This window comes from Haliotis asinina, chromosome 2, assembly GCF_037392515.1.
Source record: "Haliotis asinina isolate JCU_RB_2024 chromosome 2, JCU_Hal_asi_v2, whole genome shotgun sequence".
Taxonomy (NCBI): Eukaryota; Metazoa; Mollusca; class Gastropoda; order Lepetellida; family Haliotidae; genus Haliotis; species Haliotis asinina.
This window is the reverse complement of record NC_090281.1, coordinates 92,962,608-92,987,131: the sequence shown is the minus strand read 5'-3', so window position 1 is coordinate 92,987,131 and position 24,524 is coordinate 92,962,608. Positions and strand designations below refer to the sequence as shown.

The 24,524-nt window shown below is 39.8% G+C and overlaps 1 protein-coding gene across 8 annotated transcripts in view; it reads right to left on the bottom strand.

Moving 5' to 3' along the window:
• LOC137274609 (teneurin-m-like) overlaps positions 1-24,524 on the bottom strand; it is a 303,728-nt gene that overhangs the window by 264,493 nt on the left and 14,711 nt on the right. Inside the window, exon 1 of one of the 8 annotated variants that reach the window (XM_067807891.1) lies at positions 5,786-5,822. The exons of the other annotated variants lie outside the window; for them this stretch is intronic. The gene's annotated coding sequence lies outside the window, so the exon portion shown is untranslated. Of the gene's footprint in view, positions 1-5,785; positions 5,823-24,524 lie in introns of those variants that run through there. 8 annotated transcript variants of the gene reach the window in all.

Here is a 24,524-nt window from a genome sequence, read left to right as displayed (position 1 = left end):
CCACAAATAAAAGCAGACTGAAAATGCAAACAAAATCTATTTCAGAAATGCTGTTAAACAAATTCTCTTCGAAGACAAATCATGCTCTTAATATTTCAGAAACTTTCAAGAACAATCCCTTTGAGTCCACGGCAATCTATTTTATAAAGTAAAGGAACATGATCTGTTATTCAGTGAAAATTCAGTATCTATTCAAAATGGTGATTTTATTATATTCCCTAATGCAAACATTACAACAGACTTAAATTCTCTGTCAAATAGCAGGCTAATCTCATCCCCTTCTTCTGCATCAACACAATAGCATTAACACCTTCTAAACTTTCCTCAGTCAACCGTTTCCCTGGAGAATGTCAAAGTGACTGACAAATGAGGAAAAAGTCAAAAAAGAATTGACTGACCAGACCTAATGTCTCCTCACAGTCCATAAAATCATATCTACATTCTTGATGCTCAGAAGGTCAGCCAATAACTTCAGCATTTCATGAAAGTCAAACATTTCCCGACAGCTCCCTGTAAGTCTTACTGTTGCCAGATCCCTTGGGATTTGGCTGGGGAATAACTGCACATAACACAACATACAGTGATCCCCGTGATGCTGGGGTGTCATGGAATACTCTGCTGAAGCAAGATGGGGTCCTGTACATGTCCAATCAAGTTCATCTGTAAACATTAGGGTATTATACATTGAGACTGGTGTTGGAATGTTGAAGTGATCATATTTCAGTTTTTTATCTATCATCCATTCTGACAGTGTAGGAGTGAACTGATGTTGGGATGCATCAGTGGTTTGTGTGGCTACATCTGATCATCAGTGAGTGAGTGTGTGGGCTGAGTGAGAGAGTGGGCAAGTGAGACCTATGGACAGGCTCTGTTTGTTGGTTTACACATTTCCTTTTACATGCTGACCTAGGGCATGAGTGAAAAGGTGGTGCCTGGGATTAAATTGAAGCTGGAATATTGCTGAGTGCATCATCAACCAACAAACTTTTATAACATAAAAAAACCCGAGAAAATATCAGAATTCTAAAACGACCAACTGAATGTCTGGAAAAAGAAATATTTCAATACAGCTCTGCAGACTTCATTGTCTAAACCATCTTCAACCATCAGCTGTCAAGTCAATCTTTCTCTGTAATCACTTAAATGATCACAAAATTCAGGGGCCTGCCATCTCCACAAAAAAATGAATAATCCCAATATCTTTTTGTCTTGATAGCTGGCTTCAGCTGACCATAAAATGGGAGGACAATAATCCCAAACTGACACAAATTGCTGCTAATTTTTCTCCAGTCATCGATGAAAATTTAAAACCGCTGTCAAAAATCCTGAAACTGTATCTATGAAGTGGATCTCCTGAGGGGTAAAACTGTGCCTCATTTGGTGATGTCATCTCAATTAGGATCGTTATCAAACCACAAGTGGTTCCAAGGTCAACTTGTCAAGGACACTGATGAGACAAGAATAGCTGACCAAGAGGGTTATGCATTATTGACCATGCACTCGCGATAACGACCACGATGATGTTATTGATTATGCAAGATTGTCTCTGAAAATAAAAAGATATGAAGCGTTCTAGTTGGATGTAAAAGCATAAAATTTGACCTATTTTGCTGGAAATGACAAGTCGCTGGGTTGACTAGACAGAAATAATGGCAGTTGTCTGGATTGATTATATAATTGCAATATTTTAGATTCATAGGCAGAAACATGACTGAAACGAACATGAGTAATGACAAAATTTCCAAACACGCACAATCATAAGTATTTAAAAGTTTTCTAGCCATAATGTCAAATACAGTGCATGTTTCGAATGTGTACATGACTAAAACTATGGCACACCCAAGTGCAAAGCTAAAGGTTATAATAATTCAAATGGCAAATATGACATGAGTGAGTTTAGTTTTATACCACTTTTAGCAAAAGTGTAAAAAGATTCATATAAGATCATAAAAGCAATGTAACCACGAGTGAGTGAGTTTGGTTTTACGCCGCTTTTAGCAATATTCCAGCTATATCACAGCGGGGGACACTAGAAAATGGGCCTCACACATTGTACCCATGTGGGGAATCAAGCCCGGGTCTTCGGCATGACGAGTAAACGCTTTAACCACTAGGTAACCCCACCGCCCCAATGTAACCACGAAATCACATGACTATAGGTAAGACTGTGTTATCAGTTTCTACAAACACAGAAACAAACTCACACAGCAGGTGAATACACCAACCATTGGGCTATCAAGTTCTAATTTCATGGACAAGCTGGAAACCAATGACTACTTTTAATTTGATGTCAACTCGACCAAAGACCAAGAAACAAATTTGAATGACTTATGTCTACAAAGAGGAAACTGCTTTTAGCAATATTTCAGCAATATCAAGTCAGGAAACACCAGAAAAGGGCTTCACACGTTGTACATATGTGTGGAATCAAATCCAGGTGTTTGGTGGGATGAGTAAGCACTTTAACCACTAGGCTACCCCACTGCTTCGTGTCCGCTAAGAAACACACACAGCCAGTGAATCTTTGTGTCCTGAAGTTACCCCAGGAAATTATCAATGTCTCGTTAACACTTCTTAAGCAATTTCCACAGTGATCAAGCATACCGTTCAGGCCGCAAGTGAAAAACACCCTATTCACATGAAATAGTGCACAATTCCCTTAGAAAAGGTCAGCAGCAGAAGCACTTATCTGCAACAAGAGTGTACACGATCTACATCATATTTGTATCAAGATTTACTTTTCTCACAAATTTAAATTCCTGCTGTTGTAGTCACAGGTTTTCTTCAGGAGAATCAATCATAACTTCAAAATATCATTCAATCAATCACTTCATCATCATTGATGTATCTGTACTAACAATAACATATTTTATTCTCCCTATTTAACAGTTAGTGTACATAGTGGTGTAACTGTTGGCAACATCAAAAAGCCAGAAACAAATACTCATTACCTCCCTTTGATAAAACAAACACAATGAAACTCTTCAAAGCTGACAATACTAACCTCAGCAGCTGGAAATCCAATAAAAGATGCATGCACATACAAAACAAGCGTATGCACCCATTTTCCAGCTAACAGGGGATATGTCCTCACAACCAACAGAATCCAGACTCCAAGAAAACAGCAGCCGTTTAGAGTTTTTCTAAAGGTAGCGGAAAATCGTTACCCATACTGTGAAGTACTGGTTTGCTATGACCCAAGATGCCACCTTTCCATTGCAAAAATGTTTACCATGAGCCTGTCATAAAACGCATAATGGTGTCTTCCTTAAAACCTTAAACGGGACGATACCTTGATCTACCCTCCAGTCCTGCTGGGCTAATTCAGTGGCGAGGAAAAGATCAATAATTTACTATCGTGTAACCATGGCATTGTCAGATAACTTCTTGCAACTTCAATCAATTTCTGTTTAGATATGCAACCCATCATTGTAGTAGGCGGCCGATTGCTATAGAAAACAGTTTAGATTAAGTCTAGGAGACACAGAGAGTACTTCAAATTCATCCCATGCTTAGAAACAGATTTTGGAAGACCGTTACAAATGGTAATGGTTTTTTTTGCAAATGGAGCTCAGTCTTGAAATTGTCTCTCATCCAAGGGAGATGACCCTGGCAGTGACCCACTATGATATAGCCCTCATGACTCCAGCCTTATCTTAATTCTTTCTTCTTAATCTGGTGTCATGTGATTCTAGCACATTAAAACAAGGCTATAAATCACCTTGTTTATTGTGAGACCCAAACATGGAGAAAGTGTCTGGCATGTGAAAACATTTTGTATTGCTCCAATATGCAAGGGTTGTATTCATGCACAAGAGAGTAGTGACATAAAAGCGATTCATGAAAGTGATAAGTGATTTGAAAAATATTTTGTTGTACTTATTAAATCATATGCTTCCAAAAACTTGACAAAACAATGCACTAAAATCAGTTCTATCTCTAACAAAAGTAACACTCAGAATTCACTCCTGGTGACAATGGAGTATAATCTTTACCTTCTACTGTGGCCTGATTTGCAATGAGTCCACTGAGTTTCTAACTGACTCCAAACACGTATTTAGTAATCATTCAATAAACATAAGTGTTGACGGAATTCTTAGAGACTTAGAACAAAAATAATCCTTTTGTGGACCCTTTCCCTGGCATATACGTGCCAAAAGTTGGTTAACAGATGAACATGTGCTTGAATTTTTGCTTCATCTCTGAGGAAAGTATTTACTAAAGCTGCCTATGAGCAACCAGTAGGTCCTGTTAAGATTTCATCCTTCCAGGTACCCATTTACAGCTGACTCACAAAGTCAAAAGGCTAATGAAAGACCGCAAGTGTCAATGTGCACATGCATAAAAGTAGGAAAGGACCAAGCCTAAGAAACTCAACAACCTGGGTCTTTGTCATTATGATTGAATACTTAAATTATTTGCCTAAATCAACCCTTCCGCCCAATAAAAGCTGGTCTTCACAATAATAAAAATTTATTCTGGCAATATCATAGCACCTTTAAACCTTGTTCCCATGTGTGGAGTCAAACCTAGGTCTAGGTGATGATGAGTAAACACCTTAACCACTAGACGACCTACCACCACTTCACACAGCTAGTCAGCACAGCAGTCTCTCCACTTCATCTGGCCAAAGCTCTTCTTCAACACTGTCGGCCTACTGACATTAGATGCACAGGGAAATTTTACTCATACATTCAGTGTAAGTGAGTTGTCAACGACAGTTGTGAATTTCAGACAAAAAACAAGAAATGTCCCAATCTCTGTACTCTTTACGTACTACAAGTAGTAGTCACAAAAAATAAAAATCCTGGACACACAAATAGTATTTGCAGCCTCCTGGACGCCAGTCAAATACGCCTATCTGGCTGTGCATTCCCAACAATGGTTCTTGCCTACCATGACATTATCTTCTGTCCCTCTTTGTTCCACAGGTGACACAGATACTGCTGCAAGTGTGAATGATGGCATGTCTTTTCATATCACTGTTATTTCCTTCTACACAGATCTCTACCAGGCAGACCATGTTTCAAGTATGAAGATAGCACTTGGTCATTTTATGTACCTCTCTAATAAGGTGGTGTTAAAAATCTGAAAGCATGCACATTTTCAATGTAGAAATTAAGATGTTAATGATTTCCCATATTACAGATTTCTGCATTGAAGACATTTGGGTTCAGCACATTTTCGTATTTTGATGTTTTCTTCACATTAGCACATTAGAGTCAAATGATGTTGCTTATGAACAACCTTCAGAGCAATTAATGTAATGAGTCCAAACCTGCAACAGAAGACCTTTCTTATCTTCAAGGATTCAAGTGTTCAAGTTCCCAATCTCCTGTCATCATGATGAAGTCCCCTCCCCTCCTCACCCACTCCAGCACACACTAATTTAGTTTACCACAACATACACATCAAGCATTGTTTCTTTTTCAAAGGGTTAAAGATGGACAAATATCTCACAAGTCCAAAGATTTCCAAACACCCTATAGAGACACATTTGATTCACTGCAGACGGAGTTGGACAGCCAAGGGGGAAATGTATGTTAAATTATGCATCAGGTTTGGTAGCACGGCTGCACCATCAACGGCGACAACAGCCGTAGGAGGTGATCAATACATCCGTGTGATGCTCCTGCGTCAACACATAGCTTCATAGGAGCACAGCCATCAGCAACCTCAACCAGTTACAATATCAAGCAGCCAAATTGACATCCACTTGAGTACAAGAGTGCTATGTAGTCATATGACAGAACAAGAACTAATATGATAGACGAGTCAACGTTACGTGAGCTGGATGTCAGATGGAGGGATGTTGCAGAATCAAACACATTGCTCTCGCAGCCGGGTCTTCATTACTGGTCCACTCTCGTCCAGGACCCCATGACGGAACACAACATGTAATGCGTGATTTCGCCATAGAGTGGAGAGGACAAGGGCTCATTAGAGAGATTATGATGGTGCCGTGTCAAGAGATATTTTTTCCATGGTTCCAATAACGCTCTATTCCAAATGGAGGGATGTATCTTCTCATATCATCCAATTCCATTAAAAACAGCAATTTATTTTAATGTGAGGGCTACGAGATTTGTCAGACTGACTTTCCTTAAAGAGATTGAGAATCACAATCGCTATAAAAAGTCCACAAAATAATAACGAACAAATCAGATCAATATCTTTGCGTTATTGATACTGTATCACGTTTGCTTCAATTCCATTAAAAGTAAGAGTCTATTACTGTTTTTGAGTGTGAAAAATCATCTAATAGAATCGTGAAATTACCATGCCAAAAAACATTAAAAAGTCAAATTTATTTGCTGTTTCAAATGCATCAGACCTATTACACAAATGATGAAAAATCCCTTGACAAGTGATATTGTCTTGATGCTAGATACTCCGGACAATGCAATGGCATTTGTGAAATACATCCATTTGAAATGATTACATCACAGGACAGGCTTGGCAATGAATTATGCATGCTGATCCAGGCAGGATGAGTGGAATGCATGGATAGATCTTCTGGAAGCATGCTGCAAGAAACGGTTTATACTTAACTGAATATGAAACTCATTTTTACGACCATGACGTCCAAATTACCAAGAGGAAATTTCATAAGTAAATATTAGCTTATCAATCAGATTATTAAACAACCTTTTTTTTTCATTCTGCAGATTTTCTTGAAACGGACTCATTGATGGTCATCTCTTCTGACCCTCCCCCAGATTCCACAGAAAGCAGAAGCACAATAATTGCTAGTGGTCTGGAATTAATGATGCCAAATAGCGCCGGTAGATTTGCTATTCCAGTCACAGAGTCATGTTTTTCAAAATTTGATTCCTTTAGAAGTTTTCAGGAAAGAGAAAACAATTGCAAAATGGAATTTTAAGAAAATAATTCCCCTCACGGTTGCCTGTGCGCTCTGTCCTACAAGCGACAACAGAGTCATCATTTCGCAATTTTGCCTGTACGATGAATCACTGGTTTGGACGGCACTGCTCCTGCTACGTTCTCTTCCTGCCAAACTTTACCCATTGCCACTGCAACAATGCTGGGGTGATAATGATTCAAGCATTAATTTCCCACATTAATGAAAAGACTTAGACTCACTGAAATTAAGTGCTGAAAAGTTGGTTAAGGTATTAATTATGATTCATCTTTTCAAATAGTTAATTAATTTTAAAAATTCAATTATTTTTTCCCTGACCAGAAACTGTTTATAATGTAACATAGCAGTTGAAAAGAGGAAACATGCTCAAGGCTTCATTGTGTGCTCATCAAGCTTAATTCAAGAAAAGTTGGAATGAATCATTGTCATTTGCCTCTGTATAATACTCCCTCTATTACCAGCTGAGTGATCATTCATAACTACTTGTTTTTGTTTTTTTTCATTATATCTTAAGTTTCTACAAAACATGACTTTGAACAATCGAAAAGTTCTCCTAATTGACAATTACAATTTATGATGAATGTTGACCACAGCGAGGATCCAAACCCACACCTAGCCATAGTGAAACTTTGGCTTAACACCACCTTGCCCCTGGCAAACCTGCTGAAGTCAGTGTAAGTTGTGTTCCTTACCACAGCTTATGAATGAGTTGAGTTTAATGCTGCTGAATCATCATGAATGACACAAGTGCCAACAAATACATGCAATTCTACAGATTCGGGGAAAATTCTTTTCCTTGAAAAGGTAGTACTGGATAAACAAACTAACAAGTTTCAACTGTGCCAATATTATCACAGTAAGTCCATGTACTAATGGTAACGTGAATGGGTGGAAGATAGACAAGGCATCTGGACACAGGTCATAAAACTTTAGTCTCACCAGTCTTTCTACAGCCTTGTAGTCGTATTCTACGTAATTACAATCCTAACTCTCCCAAACATACACTCATCTCCCAAATTACTACAATCCTGTCTCATCCAACTTCCCAACAGGCTTGTCTCACCCAATGCCACAGCAGGCTTGTCTCACCCAATGCCACAGCAGGCTTGTCGCACCTAATGTCACTGTAGGCTTATCTCACCCAACTTCCCAACAGGCTTATCTCATTCAATGCCACAGCAGGCTTATCTCACCCAATGCCACAGCAGACTTGTCGCACACAACTTCACAATATGCTTGTCTTCACACACAATAGTCTTATAATAATCCAATATTGCTTCCATAACGAAACATCACTTGCTTCTCGATCTCAACAGTATTGTCTCACCTCAGACACACGAGCCTATGAATCCAGACAGTACTATCTCAATTCAGCTACACCATTTGTCTGTGGATCAAGACAGTACCATCTCACAACCGACACACCTCTTGTCTCTATCTTGACAGTACCATCTCACCTCAAAATAACTCACTTTTCTGTGGATCCAGACAGTACCATCCCACCTCAGACAAATCACTCGTCTCTCAATCTCAATAGTGTTGTCTTGCCTCAAATATACCACTTGTCTGTGGACTACCATTCTACAGATCTGGACCGCAGTAGTATCGCCAGACATCTGATCAGATACATGTACTACATCACAGATCCAGACAGTATCATCTCACCACATACACACCACCCTTATTTGTGGACCTACACAGTACCATCTCCAACATACCAATACCTTGTAGATCCAGACAGTACCATTGCACCTCAGATGTACAGATACATCTATAGCCGAAGATCTAGATGGTACAGTCTCTAACACACCACTTCTCTGTAGATCCAAACAGTACCATCACACCTCAGATACATCGATAGTCACAGATCTAAACAGTACTGGTACAATTATGAAGATTCTCAACAACCTGCTTATCTCCATTATTTCACAAATTGAGTCCTGATTTCATTTCCCTAGCCAAATCTTGTTGACCATGATTGCTAAAGCTTGTACATCCCAACCATAAACTGGTGTTCACCTGATTGCTGGGTTAAACTACTCAGCTACAGGACTGGGTCAGGATAAACAGCTGAGGGGAGTTGGGAGGGTGGGGGGGTGTTCTTCCTTGCTCTATACCAATGGCACTTCCACAAAGACACACAATCCTTCAAGCTGGCCTGACCACTGGCCATATCCGACTTCCAGGAACCAGGTCTTGGACTTTATTACATTAATCAACTTGACCCTGTGTCAGCGTACAGTCAATCAGGAATAACAATTAATGTCAGCACCTCCATCCTCAAGAGAGAGGAAAAAAAGAGGGCACTCGAAACAAACAGGTTCCAAATCTGCTCCTAACACCCTTTTGGCCAGAAATGAATTTCAAAATGCTCAGTGAAATGAAAATATGATTATGCAGTTCAAAAAGAGCAAATTGCCACCTATAAAAGAGTTGCTGATTTGATGACAAATATCTGATTATTCCTCAGAGCCAAATACCAACGCATGGCTCAACCTGTAGGATTGAAAGAAGCATCACTTCTTTGTTAACCATAGATTTTTTAAATGTCAGTCTAAGAAAGCCCCTGTGGTCACTTGATCCTGAAAGAGCCATCTTTTGCAACAATTTTAATATGAGGAGAAATTGAAGTTTTATTTCACCAAGAGTCCTGTCACCACACTGCCATGGCCATTGATGAATCATCAGTGTAATCGTTGCTTCAAAGGATTATTCAAAGAAATTATTTTTTGTTCAAATCAAAATTAGACGTTAGTTCTTGCAAGCTGAGATTTTCTGATGATAATTATGGTTCTTCTGATGATCTGCAGTGAGTTCATTTGCATAACCAGGAACAAAGGCATCACAAGGATGAGGCTCTCAGACAATCATCACCTGTATCTCACAAGCATGATTAAACATGACAAAACCTCATCACATTCCTACAGGGGAATTCATACCAAAACGCTATTTGTTTTGTGAAATGAATACATTTGTATGAAAACTGAAAACATAAAACATGCTATGACATTAGCAACTTCAATGGTTTCGTTATGGCAAAGGCAGATTGGAAAGTATTACACATACACTTACCCCTAATCCAAACTGGACATAAAATCCAAATGGAATCATAAGGAATAACTATATCAACGAACCATGATGGATTGTGGCAAGGTGTGCATCTGCATCTCACTTGGATACTTCCCTTCTTTCAAAAACATACTGAAGTAATTCATGTGAAAATTCTATTTTTTTTTTTAATTCCCGATACCTTACTTGCTCTGCTCAGTATATATTATGTGTGCACACCCATCAGAGACAATGTGGCTGTTGGGGATGCTATTACACAACAGATGTACTACACAAAGGAAGCAATCAATTTCCTTTGCCACAAACTATTGCCCAAACATGCTCACTAGCACTGTTGGAGGTGAAGGTTTGCGTTTAAGAATGCAGTCTTAAGGACTTGTACCACAGTTATACAGCAAGACTGCTTTGTGCGAGTCCCGATTAGACAGCAGACATCACGCCAACTTAGTTTGGGAATTTCAATATCTCACAGGTCATCCTGACTTTCAATTACAGAAAAAAGTAATAACACTTCTCTTGATAGGGATGATATTTTATCAGATTTATAGTGTTTTGACATAATGCATTCGTCAGTGGAATATGACAGGATCTATTTGTCTTTATGCCACTGAAAAAAAAGCTCTGAGCACAGCTCCCAAACCAATTTCAGAAGCTAAATATAAACAACTATAACACCTGAACATCACCATCCTTGCATTAAATGAGTGAGTGAGTGGTTCAGTTTTACTTTAGCCATTTGGCTGCCTCACCACCACTACTTGCAAAGATTATTCTAGAAGTACTATCTATGAAATCATATATGACAAAGTTTAAGGATCCCCCAAAAGGGTTCGGCTTATCTAATAATTAATAGTATTAACAACAAATATTGATTTCTAAAGTGCCTCGCATCCATCAACAAGTGCTCAATAGCGTCATGACAAACCAAATCTATGCAAATATGAACACACAATCCTGATAGTCGAGCTGAGTGCGGAGTGAAAGAGGTGGGTTGTAAGTTAAGACCTGAAATGGTTATGATTTCAATAAACTGTTTTTTTGCTTTTTTTGGTGGTGATTGCTTCATAGGAATGAAGAAGAGAAAACGACAGTAAATATGTCAAATCCGCAACTGAAGATTACTAGAAATGATTACCTTTTATTTCTCACCTGGCAGTGGGGTTGCATAGTGGTAAAAGCATTCGATGATGTTGTGGGTTCGATTCTCTACAATGTGTGAAGCTGATTTCTGTTGTCCCCTGTCCTGCTATTTCTGGAATATTGCTAAAAGTGGATTAACACTTAACTCACTCACTTCACACCTGTTTTAAGTTTGACATTGTATGATTACTGTATTATGTACGAGATTTGCCATTTCGTTATCGATCTTATGAGGTGGCCTCTCTGTGAGATTATCAAATATATGGCAACTTTCAAAATTACTATTTTGTTGACAGTCCTAGAGTACACATAATCATAACAGTCAAAACACTGGTAGAATACAACTATGGGCGTAGATGACCTACTGACTCGGGTTTGTTACGTAATCACGGTGATAACAGCAGGTTTTCTTACAAAATATATTTAGGAGATAAACCTACTGTGTATGAAAATCAGAGACATGCTGTACTGAATTTATGGCGACTAAATTTCAAACACAGTAGGTTTATCTCCATTCTACCATGACCCATTTAAAATCGAACTTCCGCGCTCTGTGGAAGACACTGCGTGATCCGGCAAGGGATGAGAGGTGAGTTAATCTCATCTGTGAAGGGAGTGGTTGGTGCCTTCCATATTATTTAAACATAACAACATAAAAAAATATTCTGTCTAAAGAAAACAAACAACTGTTAATTCAATGCAATAATGTAATGCCCAAGAGCTTGTTTTTATCATCCCAACTCGACACAACTGAAACCAGCCTATTGTTTTGTTTGCCGTGATACTCTACCCCTTGGTTACACAATAATGGAATCGTCTGACCTACTTATTTTCATGGAAAAGAGTTGCGCAACAGTTTGAAATGGCGGACGAGACAGTGTTTACATTTTGCGAAAGTTTTAAATTTGAGGAGAAAGCGGAAAATACTAGACTGGATGTCGAATCAGAACCCTTCAGAATCAAAGAATTCTTTTCTGATAGACCTACGATCTGCATCTCATCAAAAACTGTTGATTTTCACGTTCGGCGAGTGTTGATTGAGCTTTCATGTACTTGCCTCCACCCCGGCATGCGGCAAAAGAGTGACAGTGCCGTTTAGTCAAATTGTGTGTACATGCGACTAACTTGGGATTCCTGGAAACTTTGTTTTCATCATTTGGGGATGGATTGAGGCCAAGCTTTTCTCAAAGTGTACAAACATGACAGTGACTGCCTTGCGGGGATGGTGGCAGAGCAGAACTCTCGTGGTTCAATTTTTGACATATAGATATTATTGTGACATGGAGTATGAGCAGTATAAATCTGGTCATCTTGGGAATTTCCCATTCTAAATGGAAACAAATATACCATATTCCAGGTAGGTAAATGTTTTCTAACCTTTTGCTGCACAATTTTGTACAGATAGGGGTGTATTTTGGCAAGGCATTCTGATTTATGTGTTAGATATTCTTTGTGTTAGGGGCTGTGTATTGTAATTGAATGTATTTATAATAGAAGGAAATATGATAGTGAAATTCCCATAGAATTGTGGAGGAAGTATCATATAATTGTATTTTTTTGAGTTTGAATAAATGGTTTGGGTTTTTTTTCAGCATTTCCATCACGTCTGTTGTGTTCATATCAGTCATGTTTGTGATCAAGCTGAAGTAGTGCGGCAGTCTTGTATATACATACGTAGTGAAGCACCGCATGAGTAGAATCAGACGCATGTTCAATACAAAAATTCGAACTGTATATGTGGCAAATTCCAGAGTTAGCGTCAAATTCCATGGAGTTGTTGTTGTGACCCGCCATCATTGTGGTCAAATGGAAGTAGTTCTCACAATAAGACTTGTTAATGCACGGTGAAACGGCCTAAAATCAGATAGCGTCAATCCAGAATTGATGCCGTCTGATTTTTCTGAATGACCAATCAGAATCCAGTATTTTCTTGAGTCATGGTAGAATACCAAAATAACTGTCTAATTAATTTCTGAAACAGGCCAGATTCTGTTATTCATTAATTTGTTTGTAATGACTTGATTAAAAAAAACCCCAAAATAGCAGAATCACCATCATTTTAAGAGTTTGCACATTTACTGAAATATTACTTTAAGCCCTTGTCTTCTAATCTTTAATAGCAAAACCAAACCTTTCACAAAGCTCATATACATGCATCAAATGGGCCAAATGTAATGAAAGAAATTTTAACTCTCAACAGTGGTATTGCAAACTAAAGTGCTGTCAGGCACAACTATCATTCACTGAGCAGTATATCTCCTGATATCTTCATCAAAGTAATGACACTGTTTTCATCTCTCTAGTGAGTAAAAGGTTCATCCTCTCCATCATCGTGAGGTGAGATAGGGTTAACATATAGTTAAATATTGAGCAAGTGAGTTAAGTTTAGAGCTGCTCTGAAATGAATTTAAGTTATATGGATGCAAATTCACAAAGAGGACTACAGCAGCAAAGACAGATGGACATCCAATTCCTGTCCTGCACAACAGGCATTTTCTGTACTCATCCTATATATCCAAATATGCCGAGGAGGCGGTTTTGTAATAGCACATTTTTGGTATGAGGTGAGGTGAAATGCTTACAGTCAAACTTAAGAATATTTCACTAATATGATGACATGCATGTGTGTGTATGTGTGGCTGCATGTACTAGACAACACTATAATGCTCGGAAGAGTCCCATGCATTAAGTCATAGAGATGACATTACTCATCCAAACTGACCCACACCTTCAGGTCAAGCAAGGCTCAAGGTGGTGGTACTGGTGACCAAGTAATCTGACCTCCTCCAGTCTGCCCTTCGACCAGACTCCTCAATACAGAAAGAAGCCGAAAGTGTATTGCCATCTGATGGCTGGGGGCAACATGCAGACTCAATATTGGGCAGAATTAGCCCTCAAACAGCACCCCTGATTTGCCCTCTGTTATTGGGCTCGATTGCAAATCAAGAAACAAGAAATTAGTAGTTTCATCAGGTGACAATGGGAGCAATTTGGAGCAGAGCAGTTTAAACTTGTCGTTGAGTGTTGTATTGTGTGTCTGTTGACATCATCCACGCTACATTAGACTGTGTATTCTTCTGACAGGGGGCAAACATCGCCATAAAGGATGCTGTTCGCCTCTAATGCCTGTACAATATAGCCATGCAACAATCTGCATTCACATAGCACAGACAATGTCACCATATGGCTCTTTGTCATGGAGATCCGCACTAAGTATGGGGCAAAAAATAAATACTGGCCCAATATACAGCGATTGAAGAAGAATGGGGGAGTCGGAGAAGGGATAAATGGATTCATTAGCTGCAATCAGACCTCTGCTTCATGCAATTCATCCTGTTAGTTTCACCCAAGTTGGGTAAATTTCATTAGCCAGTAGATTGCCAGTTTTCCTTGCCAGAGAAGCGCCGTCTTGGACTCATTGCGATATCGGCAGTCCTTCAGCAAGACAATGCTTTCAAATAGGCTTACAAAGGGGAAGCTCTCTAAGACTAGTGTGGGGCAGGCAATCGCTGCCTCTGTTCCCTGCAAATCACAATACTTTATCATCAGCAACACAAAGCTTTGATGAAATGAACGAGCATTGATTACTGAGGGTCTGGCACCAAGGCAATTAAAACTTGCATGTCAAGGAAATCAGGCCAGTTCATTATGAAACAAGTAAAACTTGGCACGGCTGAGGGCTCTATCTTCCATGGCTTTTGTCGGTTTTTGGAGCATTTGAACAATGACTCTTCTTCCCCATTCACAAGGAGGCCAACTTGAGATTCGAGGAACTCCACTTTAGGGCTCCATTATCATAAAAACTCAGGAATCTCTTTCCTGTCCCCTAAAAGAATTTGATTTGAATCTTGTTTTATTTGTTAAGATTTGCATGAATATTGCATATCGGTCGTGTTTCATTTGCAAACTGTTGACAGTGACCGAACCTCTTGCACAGTACATCCATTGCTAATGATATCGTACCTGACTACGAATTGATTTCCAAGTAACAGTACTCCGCCAGATCGAATATTTCAATCTATCTGGCACAGATCTATATTGGAAAAATCTGTCGTGTATACTCTGGCTAAAAGTCCAATTTCCTGCTTAGAAGGACAGTATTTGACCATCATTTCTACCAACTAATTTCCCTGGTTGTAGTATCAGGAACACGCCGGTAATTGAGCCAGTCGATATGTATGACCATATATCGACTGTCATTGCACATCAGAATATTTCAATAGGCACCAATAGATCCCATCTCCAGTCCCATTGACACTATTCAGTGTATAAAAGCTATTTCAATGGTGAGCGAGTCATGCACCCGGCACAGTCGCAAGATCTCCCCCGTGAGTAAGTGACTATTGACACAAATATGTCTACACTGGAGGAATACCAACCAGACAGATCATTCCACATAAGTAAAAAGAAACATAGCATAAAAGGAGATATATTTTCAGCACTTGTTTAGAGGTGCCATGATGGCTTGTAGTGATTTACTGAACAATCATGTCCAACGCTCAAGTAAGCAATTGAAAAATATTTTCATCATCTGTTACCATTTTCAGTTGATAAATTCTAAAAAAGGACAAAGTAGACTTAATATTTAATTAAATATTTCTACATTTAATATAGAACAGTTTAATATTATTGGTTTCAATGAAGCCAGTGGAAGTCATCCAGAAAGACAACTTTACTTTATGTCATGCAATAAGATCTACCACCAAACTACAGCATTTATTTTGTTTGAGTTTCAATGAGCAAATGGGTAAAAGCCTTCTCCAATGATAATGAATCACACATACACCATGAACAGTAAAATCCATGCTACTCCATCAACTACACTGAAACACTCAATGTCACTCCTTTCATTCCTCCATTCCCAACTACCACCTGCATCCACCTTGTATCTCACCTTCCACTCGCAACTACCACCTGCATCTACCTTGTATCTCACCTTCCACTCCCAACTACCACCTGCATCCACCTTGTATCTCACCTTCCACTCCCAACTACCACCTGCATCCACCTTGTATCTCACCTTCCACTCCCAACTACCACCTGCATCCACCTTGTATCTCACCTTCCACTCCCAACTACCACCTGCATCCACCTTGTATCTCACCTTCCACTCCCAACAACCATCCTTTATCTCATCTTCCTACCGTATATCTCACTCATCACCTATATCCACCTTGTATCTTACCTTCCACTCCCAACAACCATCCTTTATCTCATCTTCCTACCCTATATCTCACTCATCACCTATATCCACCTTGTATCTCTGCCTCTCCACCCCTCTCCCTCAACCCCTCTGCCTTGCCTTCCTCTCCCTCCATCCTTACCTTCTGCCTCTCTACCCTTCTCCCTCCACCCCTACCCTCTGTCTCTCTACCCCTCTCCCTCCATTCTTACCCTCTGTCTCTCTACCCCTCTCCCTCCACCCCTACCCTCAGTCTCTCTACCCCTCTCCCTCCATTCTTACCCTCTGTCTCTCTACCCCTCTCCTTCCACCCCTGCCCTCTGTCTCTCTACCCCTCTCTCTCCATTCCTACCCTCTGTCTCTCTACCCCTCTTCCTCCACCCCTACCCTGTCTCTCTACCCCTCTCCCTCCATTCCTACCCTCTGTCTCTCTACCCCTCTCCCTCCATTCCTACCCTGTCTCGCTACCCCTTTCCTTCCATTCTTACCCTCTGTCTCTCTACCCTCTGCCTCCACCCTACCCTCTGTCTCTCTACCCCTCTCCCTCCACCCCTACCCAGTCTCTCTACCCCTCTCCCTCCATTCCTACCCTCTGTCTATCTACCCCTCTCCCTCCACCCCTACCCTCTGTCTATCTACCCCTCTCCCTCAACTCCTACCCTCTGTCTCTCTACCCCTCTCCCTCCACCCTACCCTCTGTCTCTCTACCCCTCTCCCTCCACCCTACCCTCTGTCTCTCTACCCCTCTCCCTCCACCCTACCCTCTGTCTCTCTACCCCTCTCCCTCCATTCCTACCCTGTCTCGCTACCCCTCTCCCTCCACCCCTACCCAGTCTCTCTACCCCTCTCCCTCCATTCTTACCCTCTGTCTCTCTACCCTTCTCCCTCCACCCCTACCCTCTGTCTCTCCACCCCTCTCCCTCAACCCCTACCCTCTGCCTCTCCACCCCTCTCCCTCCACACCTCATCCCTCTGACTCCATACCACAGGACATCAACAGCCATCACCCCCAGGGACTGCATGAAATTGTCTGACACATGATTGATGGTGAAAGAGGAGACAAAGTAGAAAGGTCTTCATCCCCTAGAAACACCAATGATCAGAGATATATTAAATTCTTCTGTAAATGACATATGCAAGTAAGCTTTATGTTACATGAAACAACATTTTCTTAGGCATCTTAAACAGTATCGACATTCTCATAAATCAACATTATGCAACTGTCAGAAGGAAAAAACCTAAAGCCCTCAAGGATTTATGGAATGTATACTAATGCCCTTCGTAGACAGTCTTTTTAATCTTCCCTCATCTAGACTTTTCAAATCAATAATTTAAAGTCAGTGAAAAATAAACATATATCAAGTCCCATCAACATGCAAGGAGGACAGATTCAGAAGTTCTCAGATAACAAGCAAAGGCACTAATTAGTGTATGTCTGAAACTGACGAGGGAATGAAGTACGTCTTTGGGAAATCAACATGCAATCAAGTTCTGTCTATTACACATTATGCATGCTAGTGCACTAATGAAAGAACAATGTCTGGATTTGCTTCTGGTACACAAGACGCCATCAACTTAGGTGAGTATCCCACAACGACTGCTGCATTTCAAATTTTCATTTCCTTAAAGATTTTTAGATTTTTTCTGCAAAATTGAATAAAGAGAAAATGTATTTTGATAAATTATTGGTTATTGTAAATCACTGACAAGAATCACACTATGCTAGTGGTACATGGTTCATGTAACTAATCATAACATTGTATGAACATGTGAGAGACAAGGTTAGGTGATTGGTAATGTTTGGTTTAATACTGCTTTTCGCAATATTCCAGCAAAATCACAGTGGGGGACAACAGAAATGGGCTTCACAAATTTTACTTATGTGGGGAATTGAACCAGGGTAACAAGTGAACACTTCAACCACTGGGCTATCCCACCATCCCATATCAGGTTGTAGAATTGTGGAACTGAATTCTTGGTCCATGAAACATACATAACAGCTTCCTCACGTACTGCACACTTTATACCAGTTTCTTTTGTCCCACTGGAGATACTCTTCTTCAGTAACTGAGATGGATAAACAAGAGGCTGCATCACACAATCTGAAATATATTTCTGTCAAATTTCAAAAGTTTGACAGGGGATAACCTCCTCATCTGTGGAGTTCTAGGTTTCGACCCTAAGATCATAGATCTCTGGTAGACCAAGGGAACCAACACTGCATGATGGATTATAGCCCCTTTAAAGACAGTCTTGGATTTGCAAGTCCCATTTAAATAACAATACTGACAGCAGTGTATGTGAGTTAAAGATGTTTAAAACCAAAGGCGAACAATACATACGAACAATGTGACTAAAATATTGTCACAGGACACAAACATTATCATTACACTTAATCACTGTCCATCTAATCATTTTGACAACAATGCAGTGCTAGACACCAATTCAATGTTCTACAAAAACTGTAGAATTTTATGACTTGACTGAATAAATATTCTGTACCTAGCTTGCAAGTTCTTAAAAAGTGCCACACATTAGTTTGCATTCAAAATTTTTCTGGTTTCATTATGCGAACTTTCTAATCAAAAGCACAAAAAAAAAATAAAATGAAAAAATCCTTCTTGTTCATCTGAACAGAATAATTACGCTACGCAATAAACAGTTGTCACAAAGAGAAAATTACTCCTTGAATTCAAAAACTTTAAACCATCAAGTTACATTTGAAAAAACTTGATTCCGTTTCTAAACATGCTATTAGACATAATCCTAGGCTCTGCCAGTGCATCCCAAACGATGCATCTCAGTGGGTGTGTTAGGGTGAACCTGCAGTGACACATCCCACAGAAATTGGGCCGAAGGAACGGAGACTCCATGTCTCCAATCACAGATGAATCGCTTACGGTTATCTCAGACCAATCTCTCCAAACTTCAATAAGGATTTGTGGCCAATTTCCTAGCTTTCTGTGGGGGATAACATCATATTTATGACTGGAAACATTCAAGGCCAACAGAACAAGGCTACATCATGTCACCTGCTGCACCAACTGCTGCCCCTGATTCTCAAGCATGGCAAAGAATAAGTTGTGTACCCTTGTTCCATAAACTGGAAAGGCGAGACATGTGGAATCGAACACATGCCTTTGACGTGATGAGTGAATGCTTTACCCACTAGCCTAGGCTATTCCACTGACCAAGCTTGGATAAAAGCTGATTTTGTTATGCCATCCCCCTGAGAACTATTAGTAGTGAGTGAGTGAGTTTAGTTTTACGCCGCACTCAGCAATATTCCAGCTATATGGCAGTGGTCTGTAAACAATCAAGTCTGGACCAGACAATCCAGTGATCAACAACATGAGCATCGATTTGCGCAATTGGGAACCGATGACATGTGTCACCCAAGTCAGAGTGTCTGACCACCCGATCCCGTTCGTTGCCTCTTACAAGCAGAGTCACCTTTTATGGCAAGCATGGGTTGCTAAAGGCCTATTCTACCCCGGGACCTTCATGGGTAAGACAACTATCAGTAAGTGAGTATGGTCTTACACTGCTTTTGGCAATATTCCAGTTGGGAACACCAGACATGGACTTCACACACTGTATACATGTGGGAATCAAACCCAGACCCCCTGAGCTACGATGCCACAGTTTAACAAGGATACCTGACTTAGACAGCTTACACACCACACTGAGAAGAACCATCTTTTAGTGTGACACATCCAGATTACAATCCAGAGATCTTCACAAGGTCAATACTTTATACAGACACAATGTAGGCGGTCATCATTTTTTTACGACCAATATATGCACACAAATCAATTTAGTGGTGTAAATCTGTAAGGCAATGTGTGTGTTGTTTTATATGTTGAGGTATTGTATTTCAAAAGACATGAAGACATATTTATCACATGATAATCATCCCTGTTTTTCAGATAAAATGATTTGGAATGGCATGCCTAATCTGATATCTGAAGGCATAGAAGTGATAATACATCACAGAACCTTTTCTTGACTAAGGACATCAAACACCCATCCATCAAAGAATGTTTGTCACACTGCAAATATTCCTGTAGAGTGAGTGAGTAGGTGAGTGAGTAAGTGCCCCCCTAACAAGTGAGGGGGTGCAACTACAAATGTTCTTGTAAAATAAGGGAGAGTGAGTGAGTGAGTGAGGTGAGTGCATGAGAGTGTGTGTGAGTGAGTGAGTGAATAAGTGCCCCCTAACAAGAGAGGGGGTGCAACTACAAATGTTCTTGTAAAATAAGGGTGAGTGAGTGAGTGAGAAGGTGAGTGCATGAGAGTGTGTGTGAGTGTGTGTGAGTGAGTGTGAAGGGTAGTACAAGACTTTGGGTGGGTTGGTGAATGCATGAGAGTGTGTGTGAGTGAGTGAGTGAGTAAGTGCCCCCCTAACAAGTGCGGGGGTGCAACTACAAATATTCCTGTAAAATAAGGGTGAGTGAGTGAGTAGGTGAGTGCAAGACTTTGGCTGGGTTGGTGAATGCATGAGAGTGTGTGTGAGTGAATGAGTGAGTGCCCCATAAGGGACAGCTAGGTGTCTCGGTATGTGGCATGGGAGGGTGGTGTGGTCTTGAAGGCTTGTGCACAAAGTGGGCTAGTCAGTGGTCAAGTAAATCATTGGAACGCCTGCATGACTAGGCTTGAGATAGCAACAAAACTCAGCAAACTTGCATATTGTGAATGTCTTTGGGGCAATACGTCCTGTAAGCTTAACATCTGTTCCACACCTCATGGTGGAGGGATGTGAACCATGGTCTTTTGCTTGAAAGCAAACACCTCAACCACAGTACCACCTCACATGGAAAAGCAAGTGTACATAGCTGCATTCTGTGCAAGACTGAAATCACTGCAACACACCTAGTGAGAGCCCTTGGGACCAGGAAAAACTTCAGGGCATCAATCGTGCCAAACACTGTTAAAAAGTTCCCAATGAAAGGAAAAACAAGTGAAAATAGCTATATGTCTTTTAACGTTCAAGAGATGATTGAATTAGTTGACTCTCAGAGGTATAAAGGCAATTGATGATACTCCTAAAAGGGTTAGAAATACTCTGCTGTAGCCACACTGGTGTCTGAGTGACATGGTACAAGAAACAACCAAATACATCAAGGCGTTCATTTCAGTGATACGCCAGTCCGTAGAGAGGACCAAGTAATAAACGTGTTGATATTTTCTCAATTTGAAGAAATTTGGATTCTTTAAATGCGCCTGATGCACTTATATTTTTTAATTGACAATACACTGTCCTTGAAATGCCATGACTTCCTGGGGGAAGGTGATTTAAAAGAGAGGGGTTGATGTTGATTCCACGTAGGAATATTGAACTCTTGCATACCAATCATCCTGCACATTAATGTCAGCTTTTTCCATAGCCTGTGAAACAGGGACCCACATACGTATGTTCGCTGCACGTGATTCACATCCATTATATCCTCTATAATGAGGTCTGTCATCTATTTCAAACAGATTTAAATAAAAACATATTTCATAGATGTGGTAATTTGGGGTAACTACTGAGAATGAATGCATGCATATGGTTGGTTCTATGACACTTTGAGCGATATTCCAGCAATGTATAGAAATGGGGAGGCAGCAATAGAAAAGTAAAGTTAATCAGGGTCTTGCTTGGGGATTTAAGATAGCAGGGAAGATAAAGGAAAAACTTAAGGATGCCAGTGATGGACACTGGTGGTGAGCACGTTTTGTTTCACGCTACTTGTAGCAACATTCCAGCAATATCACAAGACACCAGAACAGGCTTGACACCTTGTTACTCGGTGTGATGACCGAATGTTTCAGCCATTATGATACCCCAGCAGCACAACACTGGCAGACACTGGTGGAATGGAGAGATGCTTCAAACAGGGGTTTGGGTGGGGACTCAAGTGCAGAGACTGGGACAGGCTAAAGACTCTGGAACCAGGAAGAAAATGGCTTACTCTTTCTTGTGGGTTGCAGAGGACAAGAAGGGAATAGCTGCAATTTATTTGTTGCATGTCCTGTGTGAAAGGCAGACAGGGTGAGACAAAGACTCCTCTCATTTTCAAACTCAGATCACATTTCAAATTGAGCAGTTCTAAAACATAATTAAAAGAAAATAAAAAGCTATCCGATTTACTCAATACCCATGCAGTAATAACATTTGAAAGCTGATGTGACAACTCCAGCAACATAAATGTTGTTACTCCATCCTAATCGCGGTGTCTGTGACAGGATGGTATTAACACAAGTGGGGTTTGTCATTTTCAAAACCACCAGTTAAAAAATCAAAATGGCTTTCTTTTTAACTCCATCGTTTTATAACGCAAGCCATGAGTCAGATCAACCAGGAGCCAAGGAACTGAGACGATCATTGCAAACACATGGACTGTCTCAACTTGTCTAAGAGGATCTCAGACTGCACTTACAAATGACTAAGGATCCAATTTTGTTTTAACTGGTGTCATGAAATTTTTAAGACTCCCCTAAATAATTCCCAGACATTATTCACATCTTGCATAGAAAATTTGATAAAACAGGAATGTGGAATGAAAATAATTATTATGGAATGAAATATGCAACAGCGTGTAAAAATGAATGACTACGTCTGACATGAATCCTCATTGTTGAGTCGAGAAAATGAACAAAATAGTGTTATCACTCCAAACCATGTTTTCCCATGATTTACATACTTTTGAAGGTCCTGACATCCAATTTTTTAGCCACTGTTAGCTATGGGTAATTTTACGACAAAACTATCATCACATGAATCATAAAGCATGGAATTATCATAATATTGCCAGACATGAAAGAAATTAGGGTCAGGATTTAAAAAACCCATGTGATTACTTTTTATGGCAAATTAGTATTTCATCATCAGTGATTACACAGATAGAACTTAAGTTCATTATTGTCAGGTAATTTATCTGCCATAAATTTTCATTTCAAGTTGGGCAGTGGCAGGTATCGGGCACAGATCTGGCAGCCTTAAAGCTACAAGTCACAGTTAAATGAGAATAATTTGTCATAGTTACTGGAGAAACACTTTCAAACCAATGCAAGAATAGTTTCTCCATGCATGTAATGTTTATGACAGAAAAAGGAAGCCTATCAAAAAGAGGCTAATAAACATAAAATCACCTCTGCGACCCCTCCTAATCATGAATGATGGCAAATATAATGTGCTTCAAAAACAGCACATGTGCTTCACAAACAGCAGGAGTAAAGCATGTTATTCTACTGAACCTTTTTTCATATATTTAATATTTTTAACAATGCCCACCATAAATCATAATCAAATATATCATCCTACATGCTCTTCATGCACACAGATTATTTATTATCTCTGACTTAAAACAAAAATGTGTACAATAATTTGTAAAAAAGTCTCACTGTTATTTAAAGCTGTCTTCCAGTATATTAATACTCAGCATGTCATGTGTCAAGCAAAAAGCTTGTACCATTCCCTTCCTCAAAGGGTTATGCTTTCCCCACTTCTGTCAGCTAAAAACATCCAGGTTTGCAGGGATATGTACCAGATGCCATACAAGGCAGCTGTTCACTTCAATCAGCATCCTTAAGTCAACTCTTACAATCTTGTCCTGTTTTTAACATTTTTAACCCAGAGAACAAGATGGGAAAAGTATTCGAAAATGAACATACCATATGGGCAATTCAGGTCAATTACTAAACCCCTCTCTGCCAACTCTGGAAAAGTACACAAGTTACGAGCTCTAATTCCATGAACACATGTCCTTATTTTAAGCAGTTGATGCACAGTCATGAACACCCAAGTATTGACATTATGAATAACCAGCTTTCAGTTACTGCAACACTTAATTGTTTGTTTTTGACAAGGAAATTAAAGTGAACATGAGTTCAGAGAAACTTTGCAGTGACATGAAAATGTCAATTTTCTTGTCATTTCAGCCTTACAAAGAAATGTCTCCAAAATACAAATATTGTTTGTGATCCTTATATGGACTTAATTAACATGTAATGAGTATGACTACGTACTATCTCATGGTTTTGCTTGGGACCAGAGAGAGAACACCAGAAATGGGTTTCACATGTTAGCTTTGCTCCAAGACTGCATTGACTGCTGAGCCCATGGATGTACTGTAATTCTATCCTTTATGACTGCTGAGCCCATGGATGTACTGTAATTCTATCCTTTAAAGAAGTAAGTCTTGGGACAGCAGTCTATTCTTTATATTCTTTGAAATAATTTCATTGAAACTAAAGAACTGACCCTGA